The sequence below is a fragment of the Vulpes lagopus genome, chromosome 5 (genome assembly GCF_018345385.1).
Source record: "Vulpes lagopus strain Blue_001 chromosome 5, ASM1834538v1, whole genome shotgun sequence".
Taxonomy (NCBI): domain Eukaryota; kingdom Metazoa; phylum Chordata; class Mammalia; order Carnivora; family Canidae; genus Vulpes; species Vulpes lagopus.
This window is the reverse complement of record NC_054828.1, coordinates 22,381,898-22,402,495: the sequence shown is the minus strand read 5'-3', so window position 1 is coordinate 22,402,495 and position 20,598 is coordinate 22,381,898. Positions and strand designations below refer to the sequence as shown.

Below are 20,598 nucleotides of genomic sequence, written 5' to 3'. Positions count from 1 at the left end.
CCTCGCCAGCCACGTCCCCAAAGCTGGCTGAGGTGATATTCTCCCAAGGGCTACAACTACAGATTCCCTTCCACATTTGCTATTCTCCCTTTGCCCACTCCAAGAATCCTCTCTGACCTCTGGGGTTGAAATATCAAGCTGAACCTTTTGGAATTTATCATCAGCCTGGCATCTGTGCTTAGCAGTAGAGCCTCTGAATTCAAAACAGGACTGTTTCCTGGCTCAGAACTCCAGCTCCAAATTCCTTAGGCTCAAAATTGATGGGAAAATAGATCTTCAGCATTCTTCTGATTTAGAAATCATTCAAACTGACAACAGATAAGAAATTGACAAGGAGATATGCAATCCTTAATTTACATAGCTGTCTCTTTTTTCCTTCTACATAGTAAAGAACAGAGCGTCCTTAACCTTGATTTTCGCACTTCTCTCCGTTTAAAGCACAGCCCATAACATTAATTAAAGTGTGTGTGAGCTGGAGGGTACAAGTTATATTTCATATGCTGTACCACATGGCATTCCAGAAAAGCAGTACAATCTAGGTGTTCTTTTTTCCCAACTTGATATGTATGCGGCCCTGCATACTATTCAGCATAACTCACCTTTACTCCACCCAGAAACTCCACAGTAACAATCTAAAAATAAGTGCACAGGGTAGAAGAAATGCTGATGGCATTAGAGCCTAAGTATTTAGGTGGATGGAGGTAACTTTCCCACTTAGAACTATAGAATGTGGGTGCTGAGTCCCAAAAAGGGCATCCGAGATTATCTAGTGCAACTCTTTTATTTTACAGATAAGACCTACAGAAGACAGGTGGCTAAGATGGTAGGTTAAACAACTAGTAAGAGGTAACCTCAAGTATTCCTTATGAGTTCAAGTCTTTCCCCTACACCAGGATCATAGACTTCTTTAAGATACTATTTTGAATTAGGCTTTTACCAGGAAAAAAAAATCATATGCATCTACACACACATACAAATATTTGCAAATAAATTCAGGAGGTTGAGAGAGCCCTGAAGCTTATCTCTGGATGTTGAACTTGTCCATGGTTCCCAAATTAAGAATTTCTGCCCCTGAAGAAGCAACTTTTCTAAGTAGAAAGTGCTGCTTTTAACCCCTTTCAAAACTCATCTTCTCTGGAATATAAACTAGATTCAATGATGTGATCTGTAAATTCAAGGGAAAAGCAATTCCAGCAACTCAAATAGATGAATTAAGCCCTATTTTTAACACGTGTCAAGTAAAAAAAAAAAAAAAAAAGCGTAAGAGAAATTTAAACCTACATGTATTTTACTACCGATTTCACATATGGACATGGAATATCTTTTCTCCTAATATGGAGATGGCTCAGCAGTATTTAAATGATTCCTTATTCCAAGTCATATAAATATGCACCAGATGTATCTTTTGTAAATGTTATGTTTTTCAACTTCTCAGCATTTGCAAGTAGTTGAAAGCTATGTCAAGCATGCTTTAATGGGGCATAAAAGTGTATTGTATTCAAAGAGATGGCACAGCTCTGTAATAGGTGAAAATACAAACGTTGTCAATGGATACATTTTCATTTTATTGATTTACACCACATAATAGAATGCCCTGTATTCTTCTTTACATGCAAGTTCTATAGCAATTGAAATATAACTAGATATTTAAAAATCACGCTTACATTAATAGATTCTCTAGATGACAGAAAATTCAAAACAACAGAATCTTATGACTAGAGAAGGCGAGTAAAGACCAACTAAATCCCTTACCCTGGTTTAACAGATGAGAAATCAGAGAGCAAAGGAGTTACGTGAGGCAACCAAATCTCTAAACTAGTTGTGGCTTAGTACATGAATTTAGATATTCCAAAATCTAAGGAACTTCACTGAGCTCTTTTTACTATCTGCCTCTTGACCACCTAAACAAAAATAAATAAATAAATAAATAAATAAATAAATAATAAATAAATAAAACAAACTAAAACAAAACAAAAAAAAAACAGAAGAAACAGTAAAACATATCTCATTCATTGATTCCCTGGAATTCACTGGGAAGAAGCAGACATGATCTGTATTTTGCAAACTGTCACATTATCTTATGGGAAGTAAATATAGGAAAGAAGATGCCAATTGCTAACATCAGAAGTTGCCAGAGGAGTATCATAATGCTATTTCTCCAATATAAATTTCGAATGGACTCAAGATTCGCTTTTTTGTTTTTGAACACAAAAGCGATCGTCGTAAATTCCTCCCAAAACACTGTCTTTGAGGTTAAACACAGCAAAGATGTTTAGGAAATATATTCTAGTCATATGTAATTGATCGTTGATCTTGAAAGCAGTATCTTTTTGAATAAAAGTTAACATAGATTGATAGCTTATTGTAAAATGCGCTTTTTTTTTCTTTTTCTTTTTTTCTTTATTTTTTTTTCCTTTTTTGCTATGGAGAAAGCAAGCCCTACCTCTAGCTCATGTCATTTTATGTGACTTTCAAGCATCTCTAAGCGGAGCACAGAATTAGAGGGTATACGTTAGTTTGTGTGGACTTTCTCCCAGCTCACTTTTCTGACCTTAGTTTCCACCTGCCCTGTATTTTTACAAATTGCGTCAAACTCTTTCTGAGAATGAGGCAGAATATTAACTAACTAATAGATAATTAATTAATTGGTGAAAGTCATTTTCCAACAGCCAAGTAACCTTTTCACTCTGACCTTTAGAGATAGCATTTTGCCCTTTGGGGGCCAGTGGCAGCAATGAGGATTTCATTTAGGACGAAATCATTATTGAGGGTTTTTTTTTTTTCAACCTTTTATGTCACTGTTGCTGTGAGGAGAGCACGGGTGCTTCTCAAAGTTCCACAGCTGACGGGTCTTCCTCTTCGACCCTGTACCAAAGCATGCACTTCCCTCCCGCCAGGAGCCAGCATCTGCACACCCTGCTCCCTGGTCAGTGTTATGAGGATCAATGCCCAGATTCACAGCACTGCCTTGAGGGGCACACAGTCCAGCACCGCCCCCCTGCCCAGCCCCAATTTATCCTGGGCTCATCTGCAACAGTTCCACTGTCTCCCAAACGATGCCAAGACCAGTGAGGAGGCTTAAGGCAGGGGCTCTGCCTGGGGCAGCGAGGCATCCACCCCGTCCCCACGAAGGTGTTGGTGAGCTGTGCACAGTGAAGAACAGACAAGCCAAAACAGCCCAATGGGCTCTTCCATCAGCCTGGAAGCAGAGACAGTCTCCAGAGTCATAGGCAGCATCGTGTTTGGGTACAGGCCTCCCATCAGCAGGTTTTCTTCCCCAGGGTGTTCATACACAGAGAAGCTGATACATCACTCCATGTATATCCAGCGCAGGAATTTATAGCAGACACACGCACTTTCTGAGACCCTCATCGTAACTAGCTATACTTCGGTGTAAATGGACGATCCAAACCACATTGGGATCATCATCCCAGGTTAACAGGCTGAGCCTTACTCTGTTCCCATACGACACAGGGCTGGGAGATGTGGTTGAGTGTCCCATGCTGTGTTAGGAGACCTTAAGAGCCTTCACCAGCCTTGTTTTGATATGAGCCTGCAGGGCAGGAGTGGGGGTGGTAAGTTGCACTCAAAAATGTCACAGGAACGCTCTGCCAGCAGGGACATCTGGGGAGCTCCAAAAAGGGGACAAAGCAGCAAGGTCCCCCAGAATTTGGAAAGCAGTAAAGCACTGCTGTTAAAAACACTCTGTCTCTAAGAGACAGGACCCAAACCGGGTACTATCAGCACGTGACCTTGGGCAGGTGATCTAGCCCCCCTTCATGCCCCCCTCAGCTCCTCTGTCAAACCTGAATACAAACAGGCACTTAGACGCGTAAGTAGGACAACACACATTGGGCTTGTGTTAAGTCCTTAGTAAAATTGGGTCATTATTATTATTGCTGCTCATTCAAAGAGTGAGCACAGGCTGCTGAATTCTGGTGGATCATTCTCCCTCCAGCCCATTTAGAGGAGTTGAAAATAGAAGAGAGGACTCAGTGCCCAGGGCCTCCTGTCAGCAACGGCTCTGGAGTGCAGCCACTTCCATCCCTGGACATGGCGACCTTGTTCCCACGACAAAGGTCCAGGCTAAGGGGACTTAGGGTGGCAAGAACGTTCTCTGTAGGAGCCAGAGGAAAATCTCAGGTTGACACCTTCCCTGGTTCCCCATCCAGTTCATTGTGAGGACAGTGGAATCCCTTGTTTCAGTTTCCTGAGGGCAAAAAAGGGAAGATCCCATCAAACTGGAAATGATGATAAAGAGGCATCTGTTGGGGGCTTGGGGAAGAGGAGGGTCTGTACAAAACACTCTCTCTCCCCTCCAGTGGGTTAGCATCCCATCCCATCACGCATTCTCCACAAACAATAAGCTCACACTCAAACTAAGAGCTGAAGAGGATGGTTGACAAACACGTTGCTTCTTTGCAAAATCACCTACCCCTTCACCATCCCACCCTTCTCAAAGTTTCTCCAGCGTCGCAGGGGAGCCAAGTCAATGCTTTCTCAACGCCCGCCACACAGACCTATCACATCTCTACCACGTAAGGCTTGGCACAGGAAAACTTTAAAATAGACAATAAATCAATATTGCCTAATGCTTAAGGTACCTTGGGAAAACGTACATAGAATTCTCTTTTCATCTCCACAAAAACGAATCTAGCTGTTACCCGGTGCCATTGACTGCAAGCTAAAAATCAACTCCTTGGCAGAGCCAAGACTGTCCTGTGTTGGCTTATAAGACCCAGAGTGCAGAGAGAATGGATGGCAAGGGGCTTGTGTGGACTTCTCTGTGAGCATGAGGAATGTGCTGTACCCAGGCAGCCTCCCCACCCCACCCAACACACACACACACACACACACACACACACACACACACACAAGCTGTTGGAGCTAGGCCTGCTGAGCTGGTCCTGTTTAACAGAAGAGTGAGAGAATGGGCTCTGTGTAACCTGAGGAAGGGGAATAAGAGAAACATGGCCTTGCCTGTGCTCTTTGAAGGGTTATTCATGTTGTTGCAATTTATTTTTTGTTGTCCACTGATTTTACTTCAAGGGCGCCTCATCACCCTGGGTCTAGGGCCTCCCAAATGAGACCTCTACTTCCGGCTAGCACAATGGCTGCTAATGTATCCAATTCACCAAAGTCAGTTTTGGAAAACAGCATTATTTTTCAAGATGCTTTTATGTTTATTATAGAAGTGTATTTTTTATAAAACCATGACAAAACAGTTTTGATGTCATGAGGTTTGGGGTTTTTTTCTCCTTTCTTTAAGGACTCTGCATTTTGGTCTAAGGGCCGTTAATAGTAGCCAGTCCTGATTGGCCAACATCTGTTTCTTTATAGGAACCTTTCTTGCCAAGTAGCTGGACAGCAAAACCCATTTGGTATTCATGGGAAGTACTTGCTGAACAATAATGACAATAATTGCCTCTGATTCTTGTGTTTACAACACTGCCAAAGTATCATTAGGGCCTTATTTATAGATAATAATGCTTATTAATCACAAGTATTTGAATTTTGGAATGTATTAGATTAATATTCTTTTGTACCTCAGTTCTGTACTAATGCCGTGAAAGACATTTACTGAATGCAACTCATTGGGAATGCTTATTTTGAGCTGCAAAATAATGTGTGTAATTTGCAGGTGAAAGATAAAGAAATTACATGCCTACCTCGCAACAGCCTCCACCGTGATCAACGGCCAACATGGAGCATTGGGCCCTAACTCTTAAATGAGAAAGGAAAGAAGCAAAATAAATGTCCCTACAGGTATTATTTCCAAAAAAATCTTGTAAATTCTTATGACAGGAGAGCTCCCTAATAATAAGTTCATCATCCTGTTTTGCCATAAGTCTTTAGCGGATAGCATCATTTTATTGAAAAGGGTCTGAGGTGAGGAATAATTAGTGATTCTGTAATAATTTCACATTATGTAAGTTCTTGGAGGCTCAAGGGAACAAAATAGGGTAGGATGATTAATAGCTGTAAACAACAAAAGTACAATCTTAGGTCTAACTGCCCAGCTATTAAACATCATTCATTTACTTGCTAAATCTTTCTATATGCTTAATTTCCGTGCAAGCAAACATGAAAGCTATTGTTTCCCTCTTTTTATGTGAATTAGAAATAGGAATCATTAAAAAATTTCAAAAGATGATCTCACTTTTCTAAGAGTAAAACAAAGAGTATCATTTCAGTCAGGGTAATAAAACTTTATGAATAAATATAAAGCACTATTAGCCCATAATATTTACCTGGCCAGTCCGTCCCTCCCACTCCCTTTCATATACCAAATATGAAATCAGCAATATTTTACTATTTTCTAGCCTACATTTTTATTTGTTCTTGGAGTATTCATGCCTTATGTGTTAGAACAATACTTCAGTGTGTTTAATTACATGAATGCAAAATGTAGTGACATAATTTTCCAGAAATTTTTGAGACAGCAAAGCTAATTAATAGAGATTCTTAGGTGCTATTTTTAAAATCATATTTGCAACCAGATATCTTTTCTTAAATTACCAGTAATTAATGTTTATTAATGTTCTTTAGATTAAACCCAAATCCATGTCCATCTTAGCCTACTCGACCAAAGACTACTTTAAAATAGTCTGTGGACCTAATTACCACCTACATTACCAATACATAACATTGCCCTGTCGTATTCTCTCGATTTTTGTCCCCCATCTCCCCTCGAATAAGTAAGAAAGTAAAAGGGGACCACCTTTCAAATGACACCGAGAAAATTGCCCTCCCTTCAAGACCTTTGAAAATGCGTTCAGCAAATATTTCCAAGGAGGAGACTAAGATTCTAGTTCATTACATGTATAATGCTAACATTTTAATCCATTGCTAGATGTAAATAACTTTAGCGATCCCAGTTGGACTATTTAACATTAATTTAAAGTATCTTATAATATGTGTGTGTGGCTCCTCTCGTGGGGCTAAGTAGAAAGGTGAACAATTATCCAATCAATGTACTCAGCCAAACCTGGCAAGTCAGCCCCCCCAACAATTTTTATTTAAATCCTGTAAGTATCTCAACCAGAGATCCGTTCAGGTGTGCAATGCATCTCTCGTTACATTGGTAGGATGAAGCAGCAAGCAGTATCTCACAGCATTAGCTGCGATCTCACAAATTTAATCACTACAGATAGCCAATCTAGATTGCTGAAATTTCGCTATGTCTTCTCTCTTTTTTTTCTTACTAGCTAGGCAGAAGGGAGGGCAGCCTGAATTCTCTAGATAATTAATTCAACTCTCTGATTTATTTTGCCTTCGGTAGACCTCGCCTGGTTCTCTCTTGAAAAGACGCTGGTAGTTGGAGGAGGAAAAAAAATTAAATGTTTTGAGGGAGCAGGAATACATCTCCCCTCGCTGTGTGTCACTGGTAACGTCTAAACACTGAGGCTGACTACCTGAAATTCCTCTCGGGTGTCTCTCAGAACCTTTACTGAATTAGCTGCACCCAAAGGCTTGCAGGCTCGAGAAGGGGAAAGAGAGAGGGAAAGGGGGACGGAGAGAGAGAAAATGATTAGTCTGTGAAGTAGAGTTTAAATTTGAGGGCACCGAAAAGGTGATTTGCTGGGGAAAATGGTTCGACTGAACAACTTGTAGTCCACCAACATCCTGGCTGTTTCCTAAGAGCCTCGTTGGATATGAAACTTGAGATCTGTCAACATTTTATAGTTGCCCCGATGTAATAAGCATTTTTCCTTCTTTTCTTTAACTGCCAAATTTTTTAATAAAATTGAATCTTGGATGCCTACATTCTGGGGAGTTTTATTTGCTATATTATAGTTCTGTCTGCTGTTAGGCCACAGAATGCCAAAGTATTTATTCTTACAAATCTTTCTATATGTGTAACTTGAGCCTACTAAAATAGTCCTTTACCCACTTCATTAATTAAGTCGACAGAAAAGATTCTTTTACATTTTGGTAGTGAATGACTCTTGGTCCAAATTTTTGAATGAATGTTGCGCATTTTAAAATCACTACGTAGCCTGTGTCTACTTATATCACGCCACACCATCACACAGAAAACTTTCTAAAATAAAAGACTAACTTATTTTTGCAGTTGATTCAAAACCCCATCTAGAGTAAAATGTTTTTGCCTCTTCCCAACCAATATTCCTTTTTAAAAATTTTCACTTGTGGTATTTCCATCATTTCAACTGGAAACTTTTTAATAAAGAGATTAAGAAACAAACCTGGCAAAGCAGCTTGCTAAACTGATTTTTTGTTTTCACAAGCTCACCACTAATATTTAGATACCACTGATGAGTTACCAGTCTTTGAAATACTCTCTCTGAAATAAATACGTAATAACAAATTACACATGGGAACACCACCATCAATGTTTTTCAGTAAAGAAATACACATTTAAATAAACATAGAAAAACCAAAATAATATTTTATAATATCAGTAAAAGCAACTCTCATTATGTGAGAAAGCTCCTCCTATCGTGGTCTGCAAGAAAGTTTCAAAACTTTACCATTTTGATTCCTTTATTAACTAGGACAAATAGCTTTTAAAGCATAACATTCGGGCATCACATTTCTTTACATTTGCTCGGCACAAAAGTGTATTTGGATTCTTGCCAATGTAGTCATTTTAACTGTAATTCTTATTTTAAGCAGAAAAACACACACACCTCCAAAAAAACTTTTGAAAATGCCAAGGTTCAGAATATTATCAAGCAAGAAGCAAATAGGTAACATGTCATCCCATGTTATACAAATCATTTCAAGTATAAATATATGTTTCAAATTTCCTGTTTACACTCTGAGCTATCACTAGACTACTGAAAGGCTTTTGATAATAAAAAGGCCCATAAAATTAAAATACTTAAAAATGTTTTCCTTACAGTAGGATGGAAAAATAAACGAATGCTCTTTTTCATTGCATCCAGAATGTAATTTTTGTTCTAAAACAACAGTATTTAATTGCAGGGAAAAAAATACCTGAATTTAGATAGAATATTTATGTTTTAAATATGCATTCTAAAGTACGATGCCTCTTTATTTTACATAAAACAAGTTAAGTTCACAGTACTTTTAAATGGAGTGTGCTTAAAATATTAATACCACGCATGTATTATTTACTGATTTCCGTGGTGTCATCTACAGTTAGCACAATTCAGATTTCAAAATAAATTCTGAACTTTTTTTTCAATGGGAATACGGTTTACCCACTCTCCCAGCTATTTTAAGACTATCTGTTGTAGAATGTATTGTTAATCGTACAAGTTTGCTATATTACACATGGACATGTTATATGCAAATGTATTCAGTTGGGGTATGTATATATGTTGTTATGTTATGTACATAAACATCTACCCATGTGCATATGTATATTTACATCATGTATAAATATGTGTATATTACCAAAGGGTACTATACTGAAGGAGGAGGAGGAGCTTCTAAGGATTGCCAAACAATATTTTAGTTAACTGTTAACTGAGTGCTGTTTTCTATGGAAGTAATTAGGTTTTCCTTTTTTTCACAGTCCCAAAGGTGGGTGTTTATAGACATGGTTTAGATATTTACTGTTTTCCAAAAGGCTAGTTGGATAATCGTATGTCAACATGAGCTTTAAATAAATTAGTGATACCCTCCCCTGCACCTTCCCCTTCTCTTAGAAAAGCCTATGGGCAAACAGCTCGATAAAAAATTCAAAGAAGAGCTAAATTCTGATTTTTCCAAAAACAAAAACTCATCTCATTAAACATTAACATCTCACCATGAACGTTCTTGATTAAAATTTAGCTGTCTATAAATCATCCTGTGATAAGGAGCGATGGAAATTCTATCATGACACTAGCCGGTTAGGTCTATTGAGTTGAGCATCTGTAAATTTTACTTACAGCCTTTCCCAGGACAGAAGGTCTTATAATTAGAACTGTGGTTAATAGTAAAAACATCTAATATTAATAATTACAAGAAATTATTTTACATATATATATATATATATATATATATATATATATATATATATATATCTCACTGGTATCTCCAAAATCCTGAAAATCCTCAGATGCAAACATGAGGGCAAAAAGAGGACAATCAAAAGTATTTACAAAGTTTCTCTTTAGGGTCCTCTGAATCTCATGCTATTAAAATACAGTATGGCGATTGGGTTCATATTCTCAGTAATGGAGAGAATATTTAGCCTTTTCCTGGATTCTCTCTGCCCTGTCTTCCCTTTGAGAGCTGAACAATCTGGATGGGACTGGTTGTTTTCAGAAGGAGGGAGTGCATCTGGCCCAAGTTTTCTTCTGCTAGTCTGCTCTTCTCTTCTCTAATGAGAGATAACTGACAGCCCTGTTTTGTATGAAATTATGGAAATCACAGGCTGCAGGAAAGGAGAGCCATTATTTCAGAACTGAAAAGGTGTGGGTGTCTTCAACTCCCCCCCCCCCAAAAAAAAATTGCCCATCACTGGAAAGGAGCCAGTAAACTGCAAAGGGGCTGAGGACAGTGGCACATAACAGGAGCACAAGTCAGCCAAGGAGACAGCCAGAAAGCGCTTTTCAATTGATTGCTACCTCCTTGCTAAACGTCCAAAAATAAAAACCACCTCCAAGCAGTTTTTAAGGCCGAGACAGAGAGGAAGCAGATACACAGAACCCTGCGAAACGTGGCTTCCCGGTGAGTGAACTCCAGGGTTGGGAGCAGGCTGGAGGATGGATGCGAGGGCTCTGGCGGCACTGCTCAGCCAACACTGTCCCTTTCCGCCGTACCCTCGCTCACGTGAGTCCGGGCGTCCTCGAGTATCCCCGGCCCCCAGGAGGGATCTCTCGGGGAGTCAGACGGGACCAAGGCGAGAGGAGGAGACGCACGTGTAAAGGCGGGGTGTGTGTCGGGGCGGGGGAGTTGCGGGTGCATTCCAGGCTCGCTGATTTAGATCTCAAGGCTCAGGAGGTCACGCTTGCACCGGAGCCTCCCGTACCGCCCCCTGCCCTGCCCTGCCCTGCCCTGCCCTGCCCTGCCCTGCGCGCACCCCGCACTCACACGCACGCCCTCGCACACGCACACGGCTCCGAGCCGCTGCGCTCGCCGGGCCGCCCAGGTGGCGCCCCTCCGAGGCGCGCTCGCCGGGGGTGAGGCGGCCCAGCCGGGCACTGCCCCCGCCGGCGCCCCGCGCGGTTCTCGGGGCTCCGGCGCCCGCGGGGCCCGGAACGAGGCGCGGCCGGGCGCGGACCGGAGAGGGGGCGGGAGCAGGCCGCGGAGGGGTGACGCCGGCCGCCTCCCTCCCCGCGCCTCCTGCGCGCCCTCGCCCCCTCCCGCCGCGCCGCGCCGCGCCGCGCCGCGCCGCTCCTCCGCCGCAGGGAGCGGGCGCTCCAGGGAGGCGCTGGCGCCGCGGGTGCGCGCGCGGGTGGGCGTGGCCGTGGGCAGCGCGGGGAACCCACGCGGCCCGGGCGCCCCCGCGAGCGACGCGCCGGCTCCACCCGGCGCTGGCCTGCAGGGGGCGCCGCGCCTTCGGCACCCGGGGCTGCGGGCGGAGGGGCGCTGCGAGCCTCCCGGCGCAGGGGAGGGGAGGGGCGGGCCGGAGGACCCCGACGGAAGCGGGCTCCCCCGCGCCTGGCGGGAACGGTCGCGCGGAGTCCCGAGGCCGGGGCTCACCTGCCGCCGGCCGGGCCGGGGTTTGCGCGCCGATCTCCAGCGAGAGGCCGCGGGGCTTGTGTCCGCCCCCCGCTCGCCGCGGCCGCGGGAGGCCACGAGCTGGCAGGGGGAGCTCGCCACCTGGCCCGTTTGCTTGGCGCGACTTAGTCCTCACTCTGGGGTAGGGAGGGGGCGCCTTTCTTTTCTCTCCTCGCACAGCCGCGCCAAGCGGCGCAAAGTTTCCTGCTACTCGGGGAACGGAGGCGGATCAAGTTCGAGCCTCGCTTCCTGGCTGGGCCGCCCCGAAAGTGCCAGAAGTCTGGCCGGCGAGCTGCGCCCTGGGCTTCCCCAGCAGCCACCCTCAAATGCACGCCCCTTCCCCTGGCCGAGCGCGGATGCGGCGGGTCCCGCGCTGGGGGACCCGGAGACCCGGGAATCTGCCGCCGGCGCCGCGCCCGCCCCTGCCCCTGCCCCTGCCCCTGCCCCTGCCCCTGCCCCTGCCCCTGCCCCTGCCCCAGCTCGCGGCGGGCCATGCCCTCTTTCCCGCCCGGCGGGGCTCTGCGCCCCCGCCCCCCGGGGACATGCCCACCTTGCAGCATCGCGGGAAGAGAGTAGGGGCCACGCTCCCCAGGTATAGAGTTCGAGTCCTCACAGGCCACCGACCGGGGTTTGATCCGTCCCAGGGCCTCCACACACACCTCACGGGGGCGCCCAGGGTCAAAAGTACCTTTGGAGTAAACCTGACTTGGTGAAACCTCGAACTCTAGGGGTATCTACGTCCCTTTCTCATTCCAGAACTTCATCTGATCTTTGGGTAGTGACTGTCCCCCGTCCTGATGGGGACCCAGCAGGCAAGCCAGGGCCAGAGGTGTGCGAATTTTTTTATTTTAAAGACCCACGTCTTATAAGTGTGAGATTTTTTTTTTTTATCAGGCAGTACAGATTACTTAAAGCGTACCATTTCTTCGCGATCCAATTTTATTAGGATTTACTCTCATTTGTGCTCCACTTCTCTAGGGAAATAATGCTTTGATTAATGTAATCCTGGCCCGGGATCCGCCACATGCCCCTCGCCCCTCTCCCAAGAGAAAGGGCCTGTTTGACAAACAATAACAGAGCAGTAACTCTTGCAATCTGCCCACACCTTTGGGGGTGGCGGGGGAGAGGGTGACACACGTTCAAATGCCGTTTGCTAAATGCAATGGTGAGAGAAGGGAGCGGGCTCTGCAAGGAGCGAACTTTCTAGACGCAAAGCCCTGGGCATCGAGGCGCGGGGGCTCATGGGGAGGGCCTCCCGGTGGGGTGCGCGCGTGGGTGCATGTGCGCGCCTGCCCTCTCCTCGCTCCCAGTGTCTGCCTCTTTGTCCCCCGCCACAGGCCTCCGCCACAGGGATCTGCGCGCTCTGCGTGGGCAGTCCCCGGACCCAGGGCGCGTCCACAGCGCCCACCCGCGGCCCCAAAGCACCTCGAGAGCAGATCTTAGGAGATAAGCAGGAGCCGACCTGAGGTGCCCTGCAGCTGCCAAAACCTCGGCTAGAAACCTAGAAGGTGGGACCAAATTCAGTGGTTCTCCTCATGCACACATGCATGCTTCCATGCATCCATGCATCCATGCATCCATGCATACCAGACAAATCTGCGGACGCAGGCACGGAGAGCTGCACCTCGCCCCGGCTTCGGGTTGAGAACAGGCGCCCCCTTTCCCGCTCTCCCTCCTCCCGCGCAGCCCTGGCCCCCTCCCGAAGGGAGAACAACAGCTCAATTACGGAAAGAAGCGAAGGAAAGAAGTCCCAGGCTCGGAGGCGCCCGCTGCTGCTCCTTCGGTCCCCTTCCCTGACGCCCCGTCCCCACCCCCACCGTCCCCAGCTCGGGGAGGGCGGGGATGCGGCGGTGCGAAGGGGTCCTGCCCTGCTCCGCCGGAACAAAGCCCACCGCGGGAGCCCGCGGCCGCGCACCGAGCCGGTGACAAAGGCGGGCGGGCGCGCCGAGCTCCGAGTCTTCGCTCCTGCGGCGGAGCGGGAAGGAGGCCTGGAAGGTGGGGAGCGATTTGCACCCAGTCTTTCCTGGGCTGCTCCCACTTGCTCTTGTACCCAGTGACCTTCTAGGGTGACTCAGCGTTCACCTCTTCGTTGTCCCGCACCCCTCTCTCCCTCTTGTCCCCTTCGGTCCCCAGTCTCCCTGCCTTTCTCTCCACCTGACTCTTTTTACCTTTTCTCCTTCTCCTTTTGCCTTTTTTTTTAAATCTCTTTCCATTTCTCTTTTCCATAGAAAAGCAATGCTAATTTGACTTCTGAAAGCCGCTGTGGGCGTTCAAACAACAGTTTGAAAGACCTTCCAGGGCAGTGCTTAGGGAGAAAAGGAGTAATGGGATCCTCTTAATTTTATTACGCAAACTGTGATCTAAATAAAATAAAATGCAGCCTAAGAAAGCGGATCTTGGCCCTGGGACCCCCACAAGTCGCCACCTATTTGGGAGAAGTCGCTTCTGACAGCCACAAATGGGGGGGGGGGGTCACGAGGGTGCGAGACCTCATGGCTGTGGAATTGAGCCCTTGAGCGTTTGGTGTGCCCCAAGGCAAACCCACTTTCTAGGGAAAGTTCCAGTCGGACTTTATAACCCTGGCAAGGAATCGCCTATCAGCCCTCTGCAGTGAAGTCGCAGTGTTTTTGAACTTACGATACTTCAATCGTCAGTGTTTGTCCAAGTGAAGTTTTACTTGTTTGTTTTGCAATGTGAGCGGAAAAATAAAGAGAACAGCCTAGGCCATTTGAACAATATGTACCAGGACTTATGGGGATTTTTGCACCCTGATATAATACTAAATTAGGATGTGAGGTCTGCCAAGCATCACTGTAAGCCTGGGATCCTCCCCTTGGGCTTTATTGAGTAAGCAGTCTCCCTACAGAAAATTGGAGAGAAGGAGAGCCTTCAAAGCGATAGGGGATATGTAACTTTCAACTTGGGACTAACCCCAGGACAAGAAGCTATGGTGAGCAGGGTCACTTAGTTCTCCTATCAAAGTCTCTTTCCCAGATAGAGGGCTGAAATTATATTGCTGCAAACCATGGTTGAAGTATCAAATATCAATAAAAATTGGTAATGTATTTTAAAGGTGAGCGAAATAGCCACACTTTCTTGAAGACTCTCTGTGGCTGACGGGTCCAGGGTGGGCCTAAGGAGGGAGCCAGACAAGGAGTGAGAAACTTAGCATTCACAGAAGAGACACCTCATAGAAGCACCATTTGGAGGACATGTCCGAAAGAGCAGCCTTCAGCCTGGTAAGCTGCAGCCTGCACCCAGACAATAGCGGAGTTCAAATGCCAAAAAAAAAAAAAAAAAAAGAAAAGAAAAGAAAAGAAAAGAAAAGAAAGAAAGAAAGAAAGAAAAAAGAAAAAAAGAAAGAAAAAGAAAAGAAAAGAAGCTAATAATAAAAAACAGAGACACCAAAGTGCAAGAATTGTTTTCTGGTGTGCCACAATGACTCTTATCCATTACAAAACTACCCAGTTCCAAGCCAGAAAGGAGACGCTTGTATAACGACGTATGGGGAACGGTTTGGATAGTGTGTCTCCAAAGGAGGAGTTCAATTCTGTTAGAACCACAAGCATCAAAAATCCAACCAGCCCTCTGGCAGGGCTGAGTTAATATTTCTGGGTTTTGTTTTTTAAAACACAGACACAAATACATACGCACACGCGTGCATGTGTGCGCATGCACATACACACACACACACACACACACACACACACCAAGTTGACCTTGGAATATTTTTTCTAGCTAGGACATACCCACATGTTTTGGTTAATAAATCATCATCATCACTCTGGTCAATCAGCTGGGTTCTATGTTACCTAGCCCTGTGAATTTAAATTCGAAGAAGACCATTGTGTTGGGGGCTGGGGTGGGGAGGTGAGGGGGGCAGGCAAGAATAGTCCATCACATTGTGTCAGCTGCGGCTTCCCTAGCGATTGGTAGTTTTCATTACCAGACTTGTCAGGTGCATACACGCAGCTAGAGTGGGCAAACACTTGGAAATGGGTTGTTTTAAAAGCATACTCTCGATAACCAACTTATTGTGCCTTTTTCATTTAGATTCCACGATCCGAAATGGCCTGTAGTTTAAAGCAGTCCTACGAGCATCAGAGTGAAGCTTCTTACTATTTAGGGTGAGAATTTATTGTCTGAATTTATAATTGCTCCTCCAAACCCATCTTAAAAAAAAAAAAAAGCTAAGTGTTTGCTCCTTTCCTACAGATCAGATAAATCAGTTATCAAAGTGGTACAAAGAACTGGGCTGGGTAGGGGGGTATCCGCAGGCTTCAAAAAAACTTCGCAAGACCAAGAAATAACTCATCCACTGCCAAGACGACAAACGCTCATTTCCACCCAAAAGCTGCTGTTGAAGAGCCCTTTCCTTTGTATATGGCACACAGTGTGGGCTGTATGTTTAACATTTTAATTTGTAAATAGTAATGGCAAATGTGCTTCTACACCGCTAAGGTATCAAAGCACCTTACCATTCTCAAATGGAAGCAAATGAGTAAATACCCATTTTGTGTTTTGTACGTTTGACCCAGGTAATGTTCTTCATTCTCTTTTGGCAAAAGCAATTTCACCATCCCCAACAATTAAAAGTCTGTAGCTTTGCCCAGCACTTGGGATCTTAATTCATACTCAGTTTGATCGTTTCCACCTCCAAATCATTATAGAATCCTAATAGGATTCTATATGTCAGTTTTCAAATTAACTTGTTGCTTTACCCAGAATTATTATTTTGTTTCTTTTACTTTAGGTAACCTAAGACTATAGATTTCATGAGGAGCAAGCATTCTCTTTCATTAGGGGTGTGCGTGTGTGTGTGTGTGTGTGTGTGTGTGTGTGTCTTTAAGTACCTTTGCAAGAAAGGAAAGTAAGTAGCAGCCAAGATAGTTACAATCACATATCTCCTGACACACACACACACACAAAAAATCAAGCTCTAAATATGTACAATTATTGCTTAACTAGTGTTCCCCCCCCCCTTCAAACTCTCTGGCTAAAGAGGAAAAAGTTTCCTTTCTCCTTAATAATTTTTAAATGCATTTAGCGACCCTGGGCACACAGAGTAAACTAGAGCTTTGAGGCAATCGTCCAGTTCACGTGAATCTCCCCCAGAAGTCTTTTGTCTGAAAAGTCCGGAGAGCTGAAGAAAAAGCAATGTTTGGACTCAGATTACACAGTTTCCTCAAATTTCCACCTTGTTTTATTAGCACAAACCTGACAGTACATTTCCTGACTCTAGATGTGAGAGCTCTCGATCGAAAATCGTGGAACCAGAAATGTTGTTCAGAGTATGCTTTGCTTATATGATTCCCATAATCTCTCAGCTCTCCTGGAATTAAATGCCATTTGTACATGCAAACCTCGACCCTTTCAAGTTAGTTTCAAAGAGAAACTTCTCGGGGCTGAAACCTGGTTGACTTGGAGTTGAGTCTGAAAGAATACGGTGTCTTTCCCCCTCTTCCAGAGGGACATTAGAGCTCTCACGAGACGTGTCCCCTTCCTAACAGGCTCTGTGACACATTCACAGGTGTGCTGAACCACTGAACCGTGGAAGCCAGCTTCTCACTTCCAGTCACTCATGGCTTCCCTTCCTTAGTCATGGTCTCTAAATCTCCTTGGGAAAATTGTTAGTGACAAACTAATTCCTCGGAACCGGTCAGGATTTGCCCTTCACCATTTTAGGAAGTTTTCCGCACATCTTTTTCATCCTTTGCCACAATAAAGTCCAGTCTTCATTGGCAGTATCGAAAACTCTCTGAGGCGGAAAGCTGGTGCTCTGTTAAAACTTCTCTTCAACTGTGTTAATATTGTCCTAAAAAAGTTTCAAGCCCACAGTTACCTCTCACCTCTGGCTATTTTATATTTTCTTTTTCCTAACAGGGCTTTCCAGGGTAAATCCAAAAATCTGTCTACAACTGTAGGAAGTCCCAAGAATTGAAGTAGCCATTAAGTGTCAAATGGACTAAAAGAGAGATCCTGGTAGCCTTGACTAAATCTCCAAGAGCTTGGGTTTTACTTAGAAGTCAAGGCATGTATCAAGTTGAAGAACGTTTATTATTTAACAGATAATGCCTTAGAACGCATTTTTGCTCTCTTGCCTGCTTCCCCCAAAAATACAACCCGAAACGTGGCTTCTTAAGTGACTTATTCTGTACCCTTGATAATTTTTTTTTAATGTTTTTGCTTTCGCAGCCTAATTTCTGCTTTCCAGCCCTACATACACATCACTGAGAGGAATGGACAATTTCTTTTTTTCTTTTTTCTTTTTTCTTTTTTTTTTTTTTAACTGTATTTCCTTCAGGGCCATTTCACAGACGGGGATGGGTGGGAGACGGAGAGGTCAGGGTCCTCATATTTAAAACCCCGCGTTGTGTAATGAATTCGCTCCTCATTGTGAATATGAATAGAAAGGTAGGGGTGTTTGTTCCTTTGGCAAGTTTGGAGGAGCAGATTTGCTTTTGAAACAGCTACATTTTACTCAGTACCTGCTAAGACGAGTCAGTGCGCCCCCTGCTGACAAGTCAATAGTGGGACTCCTGAGCACTTCCAAAGTTTATTTTGTTCAGTAAACCGTGTCATATAAAATTAACAACAACCAATAAAATTAGCTTATATGTTTCAACTGTAAAAGTCCAAAACAAAATAAAGCTAGTTTTAGTGGCGCTAGAAATCTCTAGTTTGGCTTCTTCTCTTTGGCTGAACCAAGGTCCTTTTATCTAAAGCCCAGTGCACAAACATATAGCTTAATGTGACTAGTGTTCTTCCTTTTATTTCTTTCTCTATGGCAACCAATATGCTCTGCTCAGAAATGTTCCCCATCAAGGAAACAAATGATCTTCAGGGAGCAGCTCTATATGGCATCTGGTCCAATGGAGCACAGAGAGTTAACCCCAGTCAAAAGCAAGGCTGCCAAGCACGTAAACAAGGAGTGGAAAACTGGCGATTCTTACCCCCCTCCCCAACTGAAACCTCTTCCTCCCTCCTTACAAACCATTTCACTGATTTGGCATCAACTGTTTCCAAAGAAATTACAAATTTTAAATTGCAAGGTGTTCCGGATGCGAAAGTGCAATAAAATTCTGGCCATTCGATTCTACCCCTCATCACACCAGACGCGGCTTCCTTTAAAAAGAACAAAACCAAGACGCTTTTACAATCCTCTCCAGCCTATTTCACGAAGGTAAGGTGCCCACACAGGCTTGGCCTTGGCCTAGCTATTTCCTCCAGCCAGATTTATCTAATTAACTGCACCTAGCAAGTAACTTCCCCCTCAATTTTTACAAAACCCAGGGACAGTGGCGGTGGGGGGTAGGGTGGGGGGGGGCAAGACCGGCTGTCAAAATGGACAACAAAGTAAAAATCTAGTTTTCAATAATAAAGCTCCAACGTCCTTTGGGAATAAAGTGTAGGATGTCCTGGTTAGTTTTGATTGATCACCCTCTTTTCTGATGGACTTTCACTCCCGAGCTGGGAGGCAGGAACTAAGGCTGCTCCCCAGACTCCGCATTAACCAGGGGTGCACTGACTTCCTGCCTCCTCTTCCTCCCCTGCTTCCTTCCACTGCGGTCGCTCAGCCCTTCCTTTGCCAAGCCCACCCCACCCCCCTGCTCCCAGCAGGAATCCCCCCCCCCCTCACACTGCAATCCCAGACAAGCACACACGGGTCACCACATCAGTTCTGGCTACAGAAAGGGGGTGTCTTCCCCTCTAGTTATGATTCTCTAGGAAAAAAAAAAGAAATATGTATAATACTGCGTGCTTTATAATCATTTTTCTAGGGCTTCCCCCCACCTCACAATCAACAATTAAAATTAATAGCACTCTCCTCCCCCACCCCAAAAAAGTGAAATGCCTCACTGTGGGGAGCTTTGGAGTGAGTCCATCTTTTTATGTAATATTTTAGCAGGGTTGGGTTTTTTTACTCTCCCCCAGCACACTTTCCCTTCCTTCCTTCAAAACAGTTGCTCTGTGAACCCTCTCTTGTCCCAAGCAATGAAAATAAGCTCCCAAACCTACAAGAGCATAAATAAACCGGAAAGGAGGGGGGAAAAAGGGAGAAAGCAGGTAAAGAAAATGAAAAAGGACTTACCGAGCAAACTTCCCGGCTTAGATTTTAAAATAAAAGAAGATGTTTTATTATTTTTTTAAAGGTGCCTGGGGGGGGGAAGGCATATTCTCAACTCCCCAGAACCGATGCATCCTTAGTCTTCCCTTTACACTGACTCCTCTAAACCCAGCTCTCCACCAGTCTATTATTTTCACCAAAATATATGAAAATGTATGCAAATGAAAATCAGCACTAACTGTTCTCCCCTTGTTATATACTTTGGATTTTTTTTTTTTTCCAGACAAAACAATCACACTAGGCAAAGGGAGGGGGCGGATGGGGTGGGGCTGGGTGGGGGGAGGCTGGGGAGCTACTCGAGAACTAAGTACGCGGAGAGGGGGGAGGACAGACCTCGGAACAGAACTGTATTTCTGTTATCGAGGAGCACAGCGTTTTGGGGGGCTTCCCATACGCGCACACACACCCTCCTTGAAAAGAAAGAAAGTGGATCTGTTTGCAGAGGCGCTATCACGTTTCATCAGGCCACCTGAGACTGCTTTTGAAAGCGTGTACTGTGAAATTCATAGCAGTAATTTAGACAAAATCCTCACTGTATATTAATGAAAGGCGGCCCCATGGCTCTGTTCCTATCCTCCCCATTCAGTGTAAACAAAACCACGAGACTCTCTCGGTTTTTGAGCCGGATCCAAGCAAAATCGGCAGGAAAGGAAAACACGGGGTGCTGGCACCGACTATTCAAACGTCTGCACCTGGAGATCTCAGATTTATTCAATGAAATCTGTGTTCCATCTTTTCTATATACATATACACATACATAAATATAAAAAGGAACCTTAGGGGGACGTCGAGGGAAAAAAAAAAATCCGTTCTGTTTGGGGTTTGGTTAC

General features: G+C 44.6%; 1 long non-coding RNA gene across 4 annotated transcripts in view; it reads right to left on the bottom strand.

Moving 5' to 3' along the window:
- The window catches only part of LOC121491299, a 106,462-nt gene extending 86,624 nt beyond the window's left edge, over positions 1–19,838 (bottom strand). For all 4 annotated transcript variants that reach the window (XR_005987924.1, XR_005987926.1, XR_005987927.1 and 1 more), the window contains exon 1: positions 19,733–19,838. This is a non-coding gene — a long non-coding RNA (uncharacterized LOC121491299). The remainder of the gene's footprint in view (positions 1–19,732) is intronic.
- Between the last annotated feature and the right edge of the window lie 760 nt (positions 19,839–20,598).